A 6,202-nucleotide genomic window follows, 5' to 3' on the forward strand; every position below is an offset into this window, starting at 1 on the left:
ATTATTATTATTATTATTATTATTATTATTTGCATTAGTTTCTTGGTGTTTCAATGTTTTTCCACTAACCACAACTATTGAAGATCCCAAATAGGCTATGATATGTTGAGACAAACTCTACTGCAGTGGCCACTATAAACTACTCTACTTCACCGCTAGATGTTCTTCGGCCAATTCAACCTCTTGCTCCATAGCCTCCCCACCTAAGCTTCTCAAAGAAAAACTCTTTGCCAGCTAGAATAAATGATGCAGAATGAAAAAGGGCTAAAGGCCTAAAGAACACATTTACATGCATAGTTACACATTTTTTATAAATTAATGACTTTTGATGCAATTTCATGGATATATTGTTTTATTATGTAATTTTGATACACAATTTTTTTGTAATTATTTATATGAAATTTAGGTTTTATTTTTATGTCCAACAATGCAAATGAAATCATGGGGTTTGTTTACTTTATTTAGGGCTATTACCATCTTCAATTATTTTTAAATTTTCAAATGAAATCAAGCGGTTTGTTTAGTTTATTTAGGGATATTACCATCCTTATCTATTTTTAATTTTTCATTATTCTTTTCATAGCTAGTGTTAAATCTACCTCTTGAGATTGGCCCAACATTCAAAATACCTTCATTCGGCCTTCCTAAGGAGCGTAAGATCTCACTTATAGAGAACTGTCCTCTTTCTATAATTTTATAATTTAATTAGCTCAACAATCTAAACGAATCATTCTGCATATACCATGAAGGGTTCCAACTTTAGCTACTTTTATCTCATGATAGACAGTTGGAATTCTCTTTTGCTAAGGGTTTCCTTGCCTGGTGCTTGTCTGACTCCCTCCCCCAAAACGCCAGCCTCTTTTGCCCATACTAAGGACGATAATGAATAAAATAAAAATAACAAAAAAACCTCCCTTTGAAACTCCAACCAATGTAGCTTGTTAAGTGTTTTCTGGAGTGTGGAAAGGGTTTTCTCATGTATTTCCAGAAACCTTCCCCATACCATTTGGAATTAGATTCAACAATCCAGGAGATCACTCTTATAAAATGAAATATTAAGCATGTTGAACACAATTAAATATGCTTCATTCATTATTATTTATATTTTAATGAAAAAAAAAATCCATTTTGACATAAATTCATATAATTTAAGCTGTCGGGTTTAAATAACACCCAATCATGCATCAAAAGTAAATAATCATCGTTAAAAATACAGTTGTGCTTCTGAAAGCTATTCCTAATACGTATTGTACCTTTCAATTAATTTAAGTTGTCGGGCTTAAGTAATACTTTATGTAAACCAATCATGCGCCAAAAGTAAATAATCATCTTTAAAAATACAGTTTTGTTTTTGAAAGTTATTTTTAATCCATATTGCACCTTTCCAGTAAAAGTTGTTTTATATTAACCTTAGCATTTGGATGTGCTATTCTGCTAACTGACAAAACTAAGATGTAACACAAAAATGAAAACTGCCCTGTATTAGCAATAGTTCAAACTAAAAACTTTGTGCTTACCTTCAGGAAGTCTTGGTTGATCAAATGGGGTGCATAATGTCTTAGCAGCTCCAAGTTCACCTTTTGTCGTGTTTTCACTTCTTTCTCAACTTCCTACACAAAAACAAATTCTTATTAAACATAAACACAGAATTTCCAGAAGACTAGAATTCAAGACAACAATAAAGGAAGGCATAGAATACCCATGAAAAATTCTAATTAAGAAAAGCTAAAAATGCATTATAGTTATACAAATAATTATTGTCTTTTTTTTATAACGAATAATTTATTGAGGTGTTCGACAATTAACAAAACACAAGCTCACAAGTTTGTTAATAAGTAATACAAAAAACCCAAATCCTTTTTCTCTCATTCATCTACACCTAACATCTCGAGAGCACAATAGTTTGTCCTTCCTACAAGCCTAAAGTGATATATATATATACTATCTTTCTCACATTTTTAACATGTTCAAAATTTAATTTGGTATTATATGTAAAAATTAATAACAAATTTCATCTCCTCATACTCTTAACAACAAAGATGATAAATTAGTAATATTGTGTACAGACACCCCAAAAAAATGTAGTTCACAAAAAAAACAACACTTTCTATCACAAAAACTCTCATTTTTCAAAAGAATGTTCCAAAATAATATAAGAGGAAGATATTTTATTAGTAGCTTACATTATGAATCGATTATCTACAAGCTCATTGGGTTTAAAAGTCTTACAAAAAGTCTCAACCAAAATATGACAAGTCTTGCCACAAAAAATGCAGTGAAAGTATTGCTCAGTGACCCCTCAGTACACATTAGGATAACAGAGCTAGAATGCATGTGGTAACAATTCCAACTGTTACACCAAAAAATGCTGACCACATACAAACTTGAATGTTAAAGACGTAAAGGAAAACAAATAACCACAAAAACAATATTATATAATCCATCACAAAAAAACCAGTTAAAAACTGCACCGTTATAAAAATTGAAACATACCTCTTCATCACACCAAGGAGCAAGGATCATCTTTTTGTCATTGAGGGCAGCAATGAATTCATCCCATGTTTGCACAAGTTGCGCAAGTTTAATGCTGGCATCTCGTTTTTGTTTGGCAGTATTAAAAAGGTTTTCCTGAATGCTTATTAACACTTTCATGCCATTGTCACGACGGACAACACGTACCTACAAAAATTAGCTTTAAATCATAAAAAGGAAGACTTGAGATAAAAGTATTATCATTCTCGATACAGAAGAAAATGTGCATTTCTATTAAAGCATGCTACCGAAGTAACTGCAATTTCAAGAACAGCCAGTGGCATGTTGAGACAATGATGCATTGCCTCCATCCTAGTATAATTCTTGATCATATAATTCCTGTAACTAAGAAAGCCATTTTCCCTGAAATCAATTTTTGTTTTACTCAAACAACAAAGTTAGCTGATTAAACGTAAGCTCATACATTTGCCAGGAATAATTGGACATATGCATAAGTTTGCACAATTAAACATGCATGTAATTTAGCAAATAGAACCATAAATCACAACATCTGAACCATGACAGCTAAAACGACATCTGAAGTATGAGGTTCTAGATTTTGTTTAACTTCATTGACTTGGAAACATTTTCCCTAGTAAGCTCTGGCTTTTCTCACTTGTGTTCCTCTCGACACAAGTCCCACAAAGCATGATAAAAAATGATGATAGTGGACAATGGATGCAGCATCGTGTAAGATTTATTCAATAAGCATCAATCACAGTTGAAATTACTCGAAACAATACTTTTTTAGTGAAAGGACAGCCTTTATGGGTCCAAACCATTGAAGAAATTCAAAAAATGACCTCCCGCATCACCAATTTGTTGTGTGATAATGGATGACAGACATGACATTGCATAAACTATGTACAAATTGCCTCGATCACAGCAAAATCACTTAAAAGTTGCCCATCTGCAAACAGATTATGTTGTTACATCTGAAGTCCCCAATTTATCAAGAAACAACCACCATTGATTCAATCAAACAATAAAAAAGATGGGGCTAACAAAGACAGCGACGCATATATCAGGTTCGAAATTCCTAGACCAAGTGAAAATTGCTCGAGCATTATCTGCTCACGGAATGGGCTGAGGCGAGATGTTTGTAATATCAAAAATACCCAAACATGACACCGATGGTACCTTATTCATCACACTAGAGCTAAAAGAAAAATTATCAGCATGAAAGAATATGGCACAAATTTCCATGCACACAAGAAATGATAAACCATTCAATGTTCTATCCATGAGCAACCAAATTAAGTTATTGAAAAAGCCGCCAAAAAATCCATAACATAATAACAGAAAGCATCAGAATTGATTTGCAAATCAAGAAAACAAAATCTTAATTTGATCCAAGTCCAAAAAATTCAATGAAGATAATAAGCTCTTTTGGAATGATTTGAACACAAACATACATGGGTTTTGCAGCAATATAAGCAGAAGCATCAACATCATACTCCATATTTTAGTTATTTATTCGAGTCAAAGATGCCTAAAAACAATCATACTTTTGTCTAAAAAATCTGGATGCATTCAGTAAATCTACTTTGATATTTGAGGCAATCAAACACTAGAGAAAAACTAAAAGTATATGACAGTCAACAGATCTAACAAATAAAGATTTGAATTGATGTAAAGTAAAAAAATAATCTCATAGAAAGACGGCACACAAGGGATAGCATAAGTTTTAACAGACTTCAAAAACCTTATCACAACTACTCATAGATGGGATGACAAAATGGTATAACCGATAGTACACCACTTAGTTTATTGCCAAAAAAAATTATATGCAAGTATTAATTGAATGCCTTAAAGATGCCTCTAAAAAACTATCAAATATCATCAGCGTCAGCAGTAGCCATAGCCCAACTATATTTATAAGTATTATTAAATCATTTAAGAGGTGCCCTTTAACTCTCCAACTAGCCCGATTGCTGAATGGAAATTAAAATATCCAAGCAATTAAGGCCATGAATGATATTCTTGCTTCCATGAAAAGAAACTCGTAAAAAAAATAAAAAAACAAACAGATCCAGCAACAAGAATATTTAGTATGGTAAAACATGAGTGAGGTATCCACCAATGCAATTTAACAAGACAATTTACTCTTTTACCTGGTTGTTTGCTAAATCCTTGGGACCAATTTCAATTCTAAGGGGAACTACTTTCATTTCCCAATGAGAATACTTCCAACCAGGTGAATAATTTTCCCTCGAGTCATGCTTAGCCTTCAATCCTGCTGCTTGCAACGTTTGAACAGCTGATGAGCAGCTACAAATATGGCCTATGTATCCGGATCCTTGTAGGGTACCGGAACTACAATAACTTGGACCGCTGTAGCCTAAGGTGGTACAAACAAGCCTTTATCATCTCCATGAACCATGAACAAAACTTCAATCTGAAAATAAGCAGTTTATAAAATGTTAGTTCACGTATCAATTCAAGATTATTAAAGTTATATAGATAGATAGAGAATGAGAGAAAGAGAGAGAGAGAGAGAGATTGTGTGATAAGTGAAGAGACATTAAAAAAGGCATGGAGTCAATTAAATATATTCTTGATGATAATTTGCTTGTATTTGATTGGTAACAGGTAAACTATAGCTTTAAAAGCACTTTTATATGTGTTTATGCATAAGCATAGCAATTTACCGTGGGGATGTTGTATGCTCAAGAATTCTGCCAAACTTTGGCCTTCTCGCCCTTCTCAATCTCAAAATCAATCTCAAACATGTTTGCAAAATTTTGACTGAGGCAATATTGGGTGGCTCCTTGTATTGCACAGCCTGTATTTGGAAAGGCCTAACAGACAGAAAAGCAACATGACAATTTCTAAGGATTTGCTGAAAACTATTACAGTAACATGTAGCTCTTGATATTCGAGGTATTCATTTCATACCTCAACACTTGTAGTATAAAAACCCTCAGCAAACTTCTCTAATTCACTTTTCTTTCCTTTGATTACTGGAATTGCAAGATACTCTTCATAAATTCTTCTATAAAGTTCCAATATATCAAGAACCTGGAATCATTGTTAAAATTTGGGCTCTTAAACACAACAATAAAGGAAAAGCATTCCCATGAGACCACAAAAAAAAGAAAGACATTCCCCTCAGGCATACAAATTACCAGCATTATAACTTTTAAAGTTAAAAACGTAACAAGCCAGCTAAAGGAATGCAAGATATTTGAATCATAGCTCAATAAAAACATAAACTTTATTGAGTTTAATCCATGTGGAAACTATTCTTTACCCCATAAACCTTATTAGATCTAAGTCTACTAAATATAAAATGTATGCAAGAAAACTTAAGGCACAAACCATAAATTAGATGAAATTAACTTAAAATCAAGATAGTCATTATTGTATAAAGTCAAAAGATAAACTTCAGCTACCTCTTCATCAGCTTCCTCTTTAGTGGCAAATGTTGTATGACCTTCTTGCAAAAGAAACTCCCGACTCCTTGAAATGTTCAAAAATTTATCAGAAACTAATTTTACTTGTGCTTTAAATGATAAAAATATTGATGGTTACTCATAAGAGATAGAATATTGACTAATTAAAAGAAATAGAAAATGCACATAATAGACATTTTGCTTGAGAGAGAAAAAATAAAAAACAAAAAAATACCTTATGAATGGAGTGGGGTGGTTGAACTCCCACCGTACAA

The 6,202-nt window shown here is 32.5% G+C and overlaps 1 pseudogene; it reads right to left on the reverse strand.

Moving 5' to 3' along the window:
- LOC110034107 overlaps positions 1-6,200 on the reverse strand; it is a 12,757-nt pseudogene extending 6,557 nt beyond the window's left edge.
- Between the last annotated feature and the right edge of the window lie 2 nt (positions 6,201-6,202).

This window comes from Phalaenopsis equestris, unplaced genomic scaffold, assembly GCF_001263595.1.
Source record: "Phalaenopsis equestris unplaced genomic scaffold, ASM126359v1 Scaffold001344, whole genome shotgun sequence".
In the NCBI taxonomy this organism is placed as follows: Eukaryota; Viridiplantae; Streptophyta; class Magnoliopsida; order Asparagales; family Orchidaceae; genus Phalaenopsis; species Phalaenopsis equestris.